The following is a 13,822-nucleotide window of genomic DNA, read 5'->3' on the forward strand; positions in this document are numbered from 1 at the left end:
TACCATCTGATAGCTCCAGAATTCCTATGACATGCAAACAGACTATTCCTGAGTAAAATGACTTTATCTACTCAAATAACTTAAACCTTAAAATTAAGCATAATATGACTATAAGAATATTGTTAAGCATTTTAGTTCAGCACATAAAGAACATTCTAATGGTACAAACCGTATGAAAATAAAAAGGGAAAATTATGGGACTCCATACTGAATCTCAGAGTCAAAGCATTCTATAATAGACATATTCTTATTTGACAATGTGAATGTTACTTTCTTTGCATTATTATTATTATTATTGCTTAATATTTCAATGTAGCAATTGTCTGATTCCTTTTCTGAATGTATTTATGTTCCTTCGTTCTTTACGAGGTTTTTGTTTCTAGTCCCTATCTTAAACATTGTTATTGTTATTAAATTTCAGGCCTTTTTAATTTTGTGAAGGCAAAAAAATGGAAACCTAATAAACACATGTATATGTAAAAATAAAAAATAAATAAAAAAGGTAAAATTATGAACATAATATTTCATACATGTAGTATTATTCTAATTTGTAAACAAATGAAAGACAAGGGAGATATCTACACCAAATATGATGTAAATATATAAAAGACTTATTTGTATGCTGAATGTGAAAAAAGAACCTTTAAAAAGTAGAGAACTATATTAGCATTCCTCAAATTAAAAGCAAGCAAAGGTCATGAACAGAGAAATCACTCAAGAAATATAACATATATCCAACATTAAAAAAAAAGTACAGAAATGTAAAGAAATGCTTTCACACATGAAATACATATTACTTATATCAATATTAGTGCAGAGATAGAAGTACCACATGGCCGGCAGTGCTACCTGGAAATTAATTTTGCAACATGCAAAGGTCTTCAAACATATTCATACCCTTTTGAGCAGTGTACCAATCCAACATTCCTGCTTCCGAGTGCAAAACCCTTAAGTCAAAATGCTCTAAATGGCTGGGTTGGTGCACGCAGGTGAATATTCTAGCATGCTTGCGGTGGATTCCACTTCCTTAGTATATGATTCATTCTCTCTCTGTGTTTCTCTCTCTCTCTCTCTCTCTCTCTCTCTCTCTTTCTGTCGTCTCTCCCACACACCCCTCCTTTCAATTGTGATGATGTTTTATTTCTCAAGCAGGTGGCTCTCCATCAAGTTGAAAGCTGGCAAACTTCACTTTAGGCTTTCATTCTCCCAACTTAATAATCTGGCAGAAAGTGAACTTTTCAATGATTTTTCTATAAAATCCCAAGATGACATCTCATTATATCTTGATGGCATGACTTGGGTCATGCATATCTCTTTGAAGCAGTCACTACATCCAGGGAGGGTTCCACTTCCTTAGATAAGTGCAGGGTATAGGTTCATGCTGCATGAATCAGCACCTGAATCACAGAGAGGGAGAGTCTGGAGAGGTCACAGAGGAAAATCCAGGAAAATCTAGAAGGAAAATGCATGCTATGCACATAAAAATAACAAATGTCCATCATATCCTCGAACTCAGTAATTTAGCTTGTCAGAATCTAGTCGAAGAAAAGAATTAAGAAAAAAAGACTATGGTATACACTATTTTAAAAAAAAGTATATTTCTTATAGTACAAAACTAAAAACATTACTAGAAAAATGGTTGAATAAACTATAACACAGATTTTTATCATAAAACTGCATACTGCTATATAATATTTACAATATTATTAGAAACATTTGACCTCCAACAACATATATTTAAATTGCACAGGTTCACCTGTCCACAATTTTTTTTCCGTATCAGCCATGCCTAAGTCAGCAAGACCAACCCCTCATCTTCTTCCTCCTTGTCAACCTACTCGATGTGACGAAATGAAGGATGAAGACTTCTATGATGATATATTTCCACTTAATGAATAGTAAATATATTTTCTCTTCCTTAAAAGTTTCTTAACATTTTCTTTTCTCTACTTATTTTATCATAAGAATGCAGCATATAATATATGTAACATACAAAATATGTGTCTATCAACTATTTATGTTATTGGTAACAATATTACCAATGTTATTGGTAACAACTACTTATGTTATTGTTATTCTGTTCAACAGTTGGCTATTATTAGTTTTGGGGGTGTCAAAAGTTATATATAGATTTGCAACTGCACCTGGGGTTGTGGCACCCTCCATGTTCTATGTTATCAAGGCCTGATTAAGATATAGTAATACAGATTAATATCATTGAATATCAATATTATTGACCTTATAAATACTTGTGTGTATATTTATATGTATAATATGCATTTTGTGTATGTGTGCATACACACACACATGCATACACATATTGCAACCAGGGGTAAAACACAATACAGTAGAACCTCTGAAGTTGACTACCCAACGGACTGAACAAACTGCTGAATATTCAGAGGTGGTCAACATAGGGAAATAGATCTACTATACTGATACGTACACGTGGCCCATGTCCAGTCTACAAAAGTTAGGTCAATTTACAGAGGTGGTCAGTTATGGAGGCTCTACTGTATTATGTGTAAAGATAGCACAACAATTTATATACATTGTATGATCTCAATTTTCTTCAGCTTTTTATTTGCCCCCACCAAAAGAAAAAAAAAGGAAATAGATCATAGTAATAATTTAGTGTGGTGGAATTTAGGATATTTTCTATAGGAGCATATACTATTTGTTATCAAGCAAATACTTTGACCCTATCTGTCAAAGGGTTTCAGAGTGAAAGAATTTGGTAGATAATTATTAAACTAACCAACCTACTTCACTTAGATAGCCGAGAGTTATTAAACATCTAAGGAATAGTCAACCTCTTAACCATATAAATCTGAACATCACTTGAAATCTTTATACTTTCATATCTACATCAGTAAAATGAGAATAATAATGTCTACTTCGCACACCTATTGAAGTCAAACAGTATAAGTAAAAGCACTTTTAAAATTATGAAGTGCTTTTAAAAGACGATAGCATCAATATCTTGAAATAAAGATGTCAACACAAGCCTGCGCACCCTTCCCCACTAGCACATTAAAAACTGAAACATAAATAGCATAATAATTTCTCATTGATCTCCCAGTTACTTGTCTTCCTTTGGACTTTATGTATATAAAGTCTGTAAATGGAGCCAATACTACGATATTGTTTAGTTTTATGTGTTTAAACCCCATTGATACAAGGTAATACTGAACAACTACTGGTTTCCAGCACACAGGACACTCTTACCAAATATAAAGTATCTGCCTGCTTTCATCCTAAATCCTGCCCGTTCCCTCATCTATGAAGCATGCATAGTATGAATGTGCAGAGTTGGTGAGAAGGAGGTAAATGATATCCAAAAATCCTTCCCACCTTTCAGTTGGTATTTTTCCATGAAAGCCAAATCTCTTTCACATAGCAGAGTACTGAATTATGCAGAACTAATGGCCAAATGAATGTCTTCAAAGATTCAACTCTTTGCCCAGGGCGTGCCACAGAGTGCAGCTATTCTTGTGTGCCCAGGGAGTTGTAATTCCTTCAAAAAGGACCCCTGGGATTCAGGGCCTCTCAATACGCCTCTGCCCAGCTTGCTCCCCTCAGCAAACTGGGAACTTTAAACACACATGGGTTTCATGTGAAGTCATAGTGAGGGCACAGGCTACCTGCTGCATTCCCACAGGTTGCCCAATAGCCAAGTGTAACTCAATAAAGAGTGGTCAAGAATAATAAAAGAAACTACTTGAGAAATGCTTAGGACTTTCTAAATTTGAGAACTATGACTTACCCTCTTCTCTCATAAAATTCCAGCTACTCCTACAACCCTTTGGACTCCTCACCACCTAAACTCTGCATCTGTCTTCTCCTTCAGCTCTAGGGTAGTGTTTGTAGAATACAAGTTCACCAGGGCTACATGCCGTCGCTCTCACCTTGACCCTGTGACACTTCTCCCAACACTCAAGACAAGAGCCTGTTCCTTTCCTGAAATTGCTAGAGCCTGCCTAAAATCTTAAGCATCTGAGCCTATCCCCACAGGGTAGGAATGTATTAAGCACCCTATAAAAGTTATTTTTAAAGTTTTATTTAAGGAATAGCATCTGGAGAATAAAGAAAAGAAAGGTGAAACATGATTCCTTTATACCCAGGCTGGAAGCCCTCTCACATCAATCTCCCATGGTTTCTGTGAGAATTGCATTCATGTAAATGTTTAAATCTGACCTCCAAAACTGGAACCTGGAGAATCCAGAGATAAAACAAACAGGAAATATAAAACAGCCATGTTTGATCAGACCCTTCCCTACTTAATTATATTGGGGGAGTTTGACAACAGGCTTGGAATTCTGTCATTAGATTTGGAAGTAATTACCAGAAAAATTAAAGAGACATTAAACACCATCACATATAATGAGCTCATTGCCATTTGGAAATTGTTTCCAATCAATGCACTGTAATTGTTAGCAATGGGAGGTTTTTTTTAGCAGTTTTTGTCCTGTGGATAAGAGAGCAATCATTTGAGAAATTGGGTAAAGAAATTCAGCAGACTCCAAAGCTATGAAATAAATATCAATACAGTCTAAATTTTATTAATCTCTGACTTATAATGAAAATTTATCTTTTTGTTGCTATTTTAATAATGCTTCATTTGAATTATATGACTGCTGTTTTTGTTTTCTTAAGAAAAGAGTGCATTCCAGGGTTGGGATTCACCTTAGCTCATCCAGATGTATTGAGAGCATCTACTGAATGTGGAAGACAGTCACTACCTAAAAAAGCTTGTACTGTATTGTAAGAAGAAGATACATCTGTATATGTGGAAAACTGAATACGGGAGATGCACAATGTTCTGAGGCCAGGATGGGGGAAACCTCACATTCAATAACAGGGTTTTAGGAATATTCTACTGGAGATCATCTTCAGGAATGGTGGAATCTCAACAGGAGAAACAGAGGAATAGCATAAGCAAGGGCCAGAAGTGGGAAAGCCTTACGCATGTCAAAAACCAGCAAGAAATGACTCGGCAGCACAAGGTGAGCAAAGATTCCAAAAGGAAATAGGTTCTGGGACTAGTTCTGCACTTTCTCCCTGTTTGACTTTTAGCAAGTTACATAAGTACTTGAGCCTTCATTCCCTTCTGTTCAAAACTGAGCCGCTCATACATGTGCTACGGAAGTAACAACGTGCAGGTGAAGCACCTGTCACAGTGCCTAGCATACAGGAAATGCTCAGTGAATGTTTACAGCAAAAGAGGAAAGAAGAGAGGGAAGATGGAGGACGGGAGGGAAAAGAGACAGGAAGCGGGGAAGACATGAAGAGGGAGGACGGGGAAAAAGGAAGGAACGAAGGATGAGTGGGAAGAAGAAAGATAATCCAGGGGATTCTGAGAGGCGTAGGATATATGTTTTGGATCCTTTTGCATATAACCCAAACACAAGAGGACAAACTGCATAAATTAAACAGCACCAAAGACAGAACTTGCCTTTCTATATATTGTGGAAAAAGGAAAGGCCACATAAGGTCATATAAGACCATGGAACAAGAATGGTGTAAGTTCAGACTTGGGTGCCACCAAAGTCTGTACGGGGCCCTATTTTAGGATGAGTTTTTGAACTTAATTTTTGGACTTTGTGCAATGATGGCTCTGGTGCCATTCTAGAAAAATAATTCCAAAATTGTTTTGAAGGGTGGACTGGGCACTGGCATGGGTGCGTAGCTTCCCAAGGGAAGTACTTGAAGGTGACTATAGGGATAGTTAGTAATGAGGTTTGTAGAACTTTTTCTAGGATGAGTTTGAGAACTTTATTGTTCTCCCTCGATTTAAGAAAAACAATAATATCACAAGTGCTAAAGTTAAGAGAGTTTTATTTTATCTCATCAGTTATTATTTAAGGAGTGAATAACAGAAATCCAAAAGAAAACAGAAGGTAAGCGGAGTTTGAGGATGAAGGCAAAAGAAATGGCATGTCCTAATAGATGTGAATTAAATCTAAAACATGGGTAAAAAAAATAATGTTCACTTCACAAAGTGATACACCTACATCTCCTTTAAAGTCAAAGATAATACACATGTTTCTTGAGGGGATGACAAAAATGGGTAAGAGAAGTCATGCCAGAGAAAGTCCATCATCTGAATCAACAAGGTTCCAAGAGTGAACATCTTTTCTAGTACTAGTGACAAGTAGTAGTAAATTGGAAATTACACTGATCAGGTAATCTCAGTCAAACACATAGGAACAAACAAGGGTGATGGACCAAAATTTTACATAGGTGGAATCAAGAGTTGAAAGACTCATGATCAGAGTATACAAATAGAAGTGTAGAAGGTAGAACATTGATATTTGAGAGGGTGATTTAGAATTCAAAGGGTAGATCTAAAAGTTTTGGATTTTGGTTGAGCTCTCTCTTGCTGGAAGGGTCAGAGAGTTAGCACAATTGGAAGGGTTCCCTGGGATCTAGAGTTGATGGAGAGATTCTTCTCAACTGAGGCTTCAGGGAAATGCTAATATCAAGGGAGAAAAGCCTTATTAACTGAGAATAGGGTGAAATATATGCCCTGTCCAAGAATATGAAAAGCAAATATTGAATGCTGAGGAATGAGCCACTGTTCAGACAGCCTAAGAGTAAGAGATCAATCGGTGAGAAGGATTCCTGGACACATGCCCGGAGGAAGGGCCAGCTGCAAGCACGGTTCATAAGGCAGGCCTGCCAAGAGAGCAAAATAACTCAGCAAACACTTTTCTATGCTCCAGGGTGGGTAAAGTGGAATAAACATAAAGAGTTTGGGGAGGTGAGAAGCAGTAAAATCAGATTGCTAGAAATGTCACTGAGAGATTTTATACAGCCTTCCAAGATGATAAGTTAGGCATAGTGGAGAGACTTTTTAACAGGCTTAGCCAAAAATGGATGCAAGAAAGCAACTTCTTGAATTAAAAAAAAAAAAGAATGGTGTCAATAGAATGAAAATTATGTAGGTATCTCTAATATTATAGCATATAATACTATACTGTGCATAAGAATGGTGTAAGTACTGTGCATGCTGTGCAAGGGGTTATATTTTATATAATACAATATGTCTCTATAGTTTCTGATAAATATCAATAAAATAATTTAAACATTACTCTAAAATCACATAAATGAATGGAGTCCTATTGGGGAGTACTGAGAGAAAATTAAATGCTGTCATTTAAGAAGAAACATAAGTCCATTCAAAATCTTGGAAATTTAATTGATTGTCTTGGTTAAAATTTGTAAGATGATTTAAATTTTTCTGGGGACTAGACAATGATTGCTTTTAAGATAGATCAAAAAAGCATTATTGCCACTCATTTTCAATAACATTGATCACATAGTACTAAGTTTGGCTCTTGACATGCAACACATATATTCATTAGGTTCAATTTAATGTTTACCAAAGTCAATATTGAGAACATAAATTTCTATGATCCTGGACTGTGTTACTTGTCTATAATTTTAAGATCTACTGTAAGCCTCAATAGTTTTGCTTAATTCCAGGTAATCTCAGTTATTTCAAGTTCTTCCATCTCTCTTTATACTTTCTACATGATTGTATCTAAATGTAAGAGACCTATAGATTCCTGGACCTAAAAAAGCCTGAGGTAGCACCTGAAAGGTGATGTGTCAGCAGCCAGTTTAGATCAGTAGAAGAGTTGCTCCCCGCCCGTGCTCCTGAGTTGTTATTCAACTTATCTTACATTGTTCTTACTCAAATATATCTATCACAAGGTTCCTCCTGGTCCCAGTTTCCAGAAGGATGCCTTTTAGGCAAATTAAAATTTAAAAGTATTTATTAGTCCCCTTGTGTATCAGTTTGCTAGGGCTGCCATACCAAAGGACCACAAATCGAATGGCTCAAACAACAGAAATTTATTTTTGCACAATCCTGGGGACTATAAATCCAAGTTCAAGTTCTCTGTGAGGTTAATTTCTTCTGAGGGCTGTGAGGAGAAAAGTATTCCATGATTCCTTCTCTTTTGGTGGTTTTCTGGTAATCTTTGGTGTTCCTTGGATTATAGACTCCTCACCCTGATCTCTACCTTGGTGTTCACATGGTGTTTGTTCTGTGTACGTATCTGTCACCAATTTTCTTTTTTATCATATTAGATTAAGTCATGATTATATAAGATTAGGGCCCAGCCTAATGACCTCATTTTAACTCGATCATCATTGTGAAGATTCTATCTCCAAAGAAGGTCACCTTGTGAGGCGAGCTCAGGCTGGTCTCATGCTTGAGAGCTCAGGTTATCCACCTGCCTTTGCCTCCCAGAGTGCTGAGATTACATGCGTGAGCCAACACTCCTGGCCATCCAACATTTTTATTGAAGATATAACTGAGAATCAAGGTACCCATACATGTATATAATTATTTTGAGATAACATAAGAGCAAAGAATAAAATCTACATTGTGTCATATCATTTAGTATTTTTACCACAAAGATATGGTCTGTAAGACATATTTAGAAAAACCCTACACTCTTTTCTAAAGTTTCAACAATTCTAAAATACATAATTCAGAGGTTTAGAATGCATGAACCTTTGAAAAGAAAATAAAAAGCAAAATTCTCCAAACACCTTGGCTTTTGCCATATGTGCTAAATGTATGGGCCACAGCCTGAACAAGCAAGATCACTGCAGGATGTGAAGCCAGCTGCTGTCACTATGGGAAAGGAAATAAGATTTACAGTCTCTGACACAGACATGATAATAACAGAGCATTATTACCAGGATCAACCACCTTTAAAATGACACTATTACGTTCTGCTAAATTCATGGTTAATCTTTGTAGACCCCACTTCTCTGTAATTAATTGTAAAGCATGAGAGATTTTACCTTAAAAATATCATGTATCTTCAGTCAAAATAAAATAAGTATTACAGTGATGATATGGATAATTGGGCCAAAACTTAGACATTATTTTTTAATAAATAAGATAGAATGACTATTTTAAAAAGGGATGCTATCATCATTCAATCTTGCCATCTGCTCTAAGGCCACCAGTACAGAGCCAATGAATTTGGAACTTGGTCTCTGAATTCAAGTGCTCAATTTTATATCTTCAGATTCTTTTAAATTCAATTTAGTTTTACTCTCAATGTCATGTGTTATTTCTTAAAAACTGTTGAAATTAAAAATAGTAGAAAGCTGATGGAAACTCTCTGTGGATAAAATATGTATTTTTATTAAGCCACTTTACTCCTGGCAACTGCTCTGGTGGTGTGGTGGTGGTAGCATTCCTAAAATGCCAGTGTCCCACTGGCACTGAACACTGGCACTTTTCGCAAATAACTGAGAACTCTGAAGTCTAATCCGTGTGAATTTCCCACCTCACCCCTAGTAAACTGCCTAATTTCAGGGTAGGAGGAACAAAAATCATAGAATCTCATGGTGAGTATTCGAATTTAGAGGTAGGTTATCATTCTGTATTCCTACTCATGCCTAATAAAAATTTAGTGGAGAAACTTTTTTAACCCTTCAATCAATGGAGTCTTAGTCTAGTTTATTTTGGTGTAGTTAGTTGTGAGTCGTCCGTTTGTTAAATTGCTCTCCTTCACTGATATCCTGGTCTTTCTAACTTCTCTCTTCTGTTACCTTTCTCATTATGTTGCCTGGGTATCTTGGAGGCTTACATGACTGTCTACAATCATCTTTCTCAACAGCTCCCCTTTATTCCTCATAAACACCCAGAAATTTGTGGTTCTTCTGCATGGGATGAAAACCCTATGGAAAGCTAAGAGTGTAGCCTTTTGTTTCATCCATCTAGCCACCCTCTTACTCCAAGTGTAGCCAAGACTCTGAACAGAAAGCTATGTTTCCACTAGAGGCTGAAACTTCTCTGAATTATGCCTAAACAAACAGGCTTTTGATGCAATACATATTCTTCAGATACCTACCTGCATATTTGCACCTCTACTTCAAGATTTAACCCCAATACAAAACTTTTGCATCTGACTTCTTCTTTCAACTCCCTATCCATTCTGAGTTAAGCATCTTAGATATGTTGACATAAGTTAAACACTCTCTAACTCTCTTAATACTATTTCCTGCTATTAAGAAAAATTAAGAAAAATCAGCTTTAATTAAGGTAGCATCTGTTTTTCTTTTGAAGAGAAGAAAATGATTCCATGAAAAAGGAGTCAAAAGACAACAAGATTTCACAACATGAAAATGCATTTGAATATACATCTAATTGCACCTCAGTATAGATACAGTATACTTTATCTGTTTTGACAATATTGATAAATTTCCCAGATTCAAAGAAAAGAAAGGCCTTCAAAATGCCATTCCAGAGGCAATCTTTGTATCACACCTGTGGATAGAAATGTAGTAATTGGTTCCAATGTTATAGCACATCTTTTGAAACTGTTCAAAGGGAAATACTACCTAGTTTATGGCAGTGTGGAAGGCTTGTGCAAGTTTATGGCAGAGCTTGGAAGGCAGTGTGCACAGGGCCTATGGACTTCAATACTTTTAGGACTAGGATGTACACATCCTAAGGCTGTTTGTAAGATGTAGTCCAAGACTCACTAACCTCAGCAACATAATACGAGGCAGATTTCACAGCCGCAGCCCAGATCTACTGAAGCAGAATATTTTAGGACAGAAGCTAGTATTATCCATGCTTAATAAGTTTCAGGGATCAGACTCATGAACATTTGTGACTGACACCCTCTAAACCTTGGTATCACACAAAGGCTAGGACGTTTTTCCTCCTCTGGATAATTTACTGAAGCCTGAACCCCACCAGTCTGTTCTGATTATTAGGTAGTTTACTTGTCAGAGATTAGAAAAAAGAGCTATCTATACTGGATTCTAAAACATGATAGAAATAAACAGGAGAAGGCAAAATATGTGTAACCATCCTTGTTCCAATGTTGCTCGACATACAGAAAATTTCTTTACTTCATGAGTCATCACCTATGAAACTCACATTTCTTCAATTTATGAAACTGCTAAAAGTGATTGAGATCTTCAGACTTGCAAATTCAAAATTTATCAAGTTTCTATTCTGATTGTCACAAATAAAAGTATTCACTTTCGCATCTACAGATAAGAGGCGGCTTCAGGAACTTTATTTTTTTACAAATCTACCCACACAACCAATCCTACGTATTTCTTTTCCTTATTCTTCAGCTTCCTCAGACATCATTCTTTAAATAGTCTGTGCTCTGGTAATTTAATAGTTTATTTTGTTCGTGAGAAGACAGCTAATCAGCAAGTTTCCCCTGAATTTAGTTGTAAGTTATATACTGTTAAGAAGAAAGATTTATTCCTAAATATTCACTTTCTCTGGGGAAGAATTTTTCCTCAGTGTTTTCGATCTGTCTCTATTCCCTGGAGAAACTGAATTTGCACAGCACCCCTCCTCCTTTTGAGAACTTCCCTGCCCACAGAGAGTGTGGCTTCTGGTTTACTCCTGCAAGCCATAAATTTTACAAAACAAGCACTCTCCTCTGAGGACGCCTGTGGCTGTTTAAAGTTGTCTGTAAATTGGTGGGGTAGTCTAATTCTGAGGTTTAGTATTAGACGTATTAATGTTGTCACCTCCTACAATTCACCAACTGTCCACATTTGCTCATATTTTGATATTCACCTGCTTGAATATTTTTTTGTCTATCTCTAAATTGGTTTCAAACACAGAAGGGAAATTAGAGTAATACTTATTATACTCCTCCAATACCCAAAACTATTACATAATTTGAGTAAATCTATGTATAATTTGTAACATCTGGCTACTATTACTTGGTTTTCTTCATATTTCTCTTTTACAACCTTCAAAATAGAGAGAGTTTGTATTTATACTTAAGAAAAACTATGGGGTCTGCAAATGGTCATCAAACTATTCCAGAATAAAAGGCAAACAATAGATTGAATGGTTAAATACAATAACATTGTGACAAGGTTTTTGTTCTGGTTTTGTTTTTTTTTAATCTTAGCATAGGATAATTGGTAATAATCATTAGAGGAAAATTTCCTTTCTTCAGCCCTCTGTTGCTCTCTGAAGAGGCTTCCTTTAGAGCAGGGGTCCTCAAACTATGGCCCACGGGCCACATCCAGCCCGCTGAGGACATTTATCTGGCCCACCCAGTGTTTTTGCCACAGCTGCCTGTCCTGCTTAGCAGCTGACTCATCCTGGCCCACAGGGTGTTTTTGCTGCCCTGCCTGTCCTGCTTAGCAGCCAGCTCATCCCCCCGCCACAGTGCACATGTGTGGAATGTGCGCCAACTCTCCTACTCCACTCCTCCTCTCTGTCTCTCCCCGGCCCTCCTCTCTGTCTTTCCCCGTTGGGTGTTTTTGCCATCCTGCTTAGCAGCCCAATCGTCCCGGCCCACAGTGCACATGTGTGGAATGTGTGCCAACTCTCCGACTCCACTCCTTCTCTCTGTTTCTTCCTGCCCCTCCTTTTCTCTGTCTCTTGACTCTTCCGCTCAGTCTCTGGTGTAATCAGAGAAGTCACCAAGTTGCCTGTGCAGAGCTGGCTGCTGCCTAAGGACCAAGGTAAGAACAAGTTAGAATTTATTTTTTTTGAAGTTAGGAGGTCTATTTTTTTTTTATTTTGCAGTTAGGGGGGCCTCTTTTTTTTTGCGGTTAAGGGGGGCCTTTTTTCTGAAGTTAGAAGGTCTTTTTTCTTTTTTTGCAGAGGGGGGGCACCTTTGTTTTTGAAGTCAGAGAGCCTTTTTTTTTTGAAGTTAGGAGAGCCTTTTTTTTTTAAGTCGGTTAGTTGGTTGGGGGTGGTTTCTAGGGGGGCTGCATCACAGTGATAATGCAAATTGTCAGTGCTCAGTGCTAATGCAAATGGTCAGTGCTCAGTGGTAATGATAATTGTAAGTGCTCAGTGTTAATGCAAATTGTTAGTGCTCAGTATTAATGCAGATTGTCAGCAGTCAGTGTTATTGCAAATGGTCAATGGTCAGTGCTAATGCAAATGGTCAGTGCTCAGTGTTATTGCATGGGGGCCACAAACTGGTACTCTGCCTAGGGCCCCATGGGAACTTAATCCAGCTCTGCAGACAACTGAGGAGTAGGAAACCCAATTTAATTGACACTAAGTGCATTTATAATCTGATTGCTATTCAGTTGTGTATGATGTTGTATGTTGTGTGCTGTGTAAGCCCCAGTTCACACTGTTGTGATCTCTGAGCAGTGCGAGTTCAGCCATATGCTTGTATGGCTAAACTCACATTAGATTTGGAAGAAAGACGGCATACGTGCCTTCTTTTTTCCTGCAGTGGAATCTGATCACATGGGTCTTCTCACCCATGCAATCAGATTCGTGTGTGAGTTCACAAATCACAGTGCAGTTCACACAGGGTAGAGTGAACTAGAAAGGTGGTGGAGGAACTGGCTCTGTAATCATGCCTGTTCCCACACTGCACCAGTGTGAGCCTGAGGTAACATGGAGTTGCACCATATGGGCACTGGCGAAGCTGAAATGATGTGGACTAGCAAGGCTGCATTGATGGACACTGATCAGACTGCATTGATGGGCAGTGCAGTCTATATGTCTCTGTGTGGGCAAAGTTATTGCTGGTGTATTGTTTTTGGAGCACTGTATATATATATTGGTATTTTACTAATAGCAATTTGGAATCCCTAGGAAACAATGATATCAAGAAAGAGAAAAATTGACTCAGAGCGTAGGATATTCAAACAACAGTGGACTTACAATTACTTTTTCGTGCAGTAGAAGGAAAGAGCTGTTCAAAGAATACAATTTGCATCGACACTATCAAACTAACATAAAGATAAATATGATTGGTCAGAGAAGTGAGAAAAGATAAAATATTAAAACTGAAATGTACATTGACAACTCAGCAAAATACTTTTGTGA

Source organism: Nycticebus coucang, chromosome 11, assembly GCF_027406575.1.
Source record: "Nycticebus coucang isolate mNycCou1 chromosome 11, mNycCou1.pri, whole genome shotgun sequence".
Taxonomy (NCBI): domain Eukaryota; kingdom Metazoa; phylum Chordata; class Mammalia; order Primates; family Lorisidae; genus Nycticebus; species Nycticebus coucang.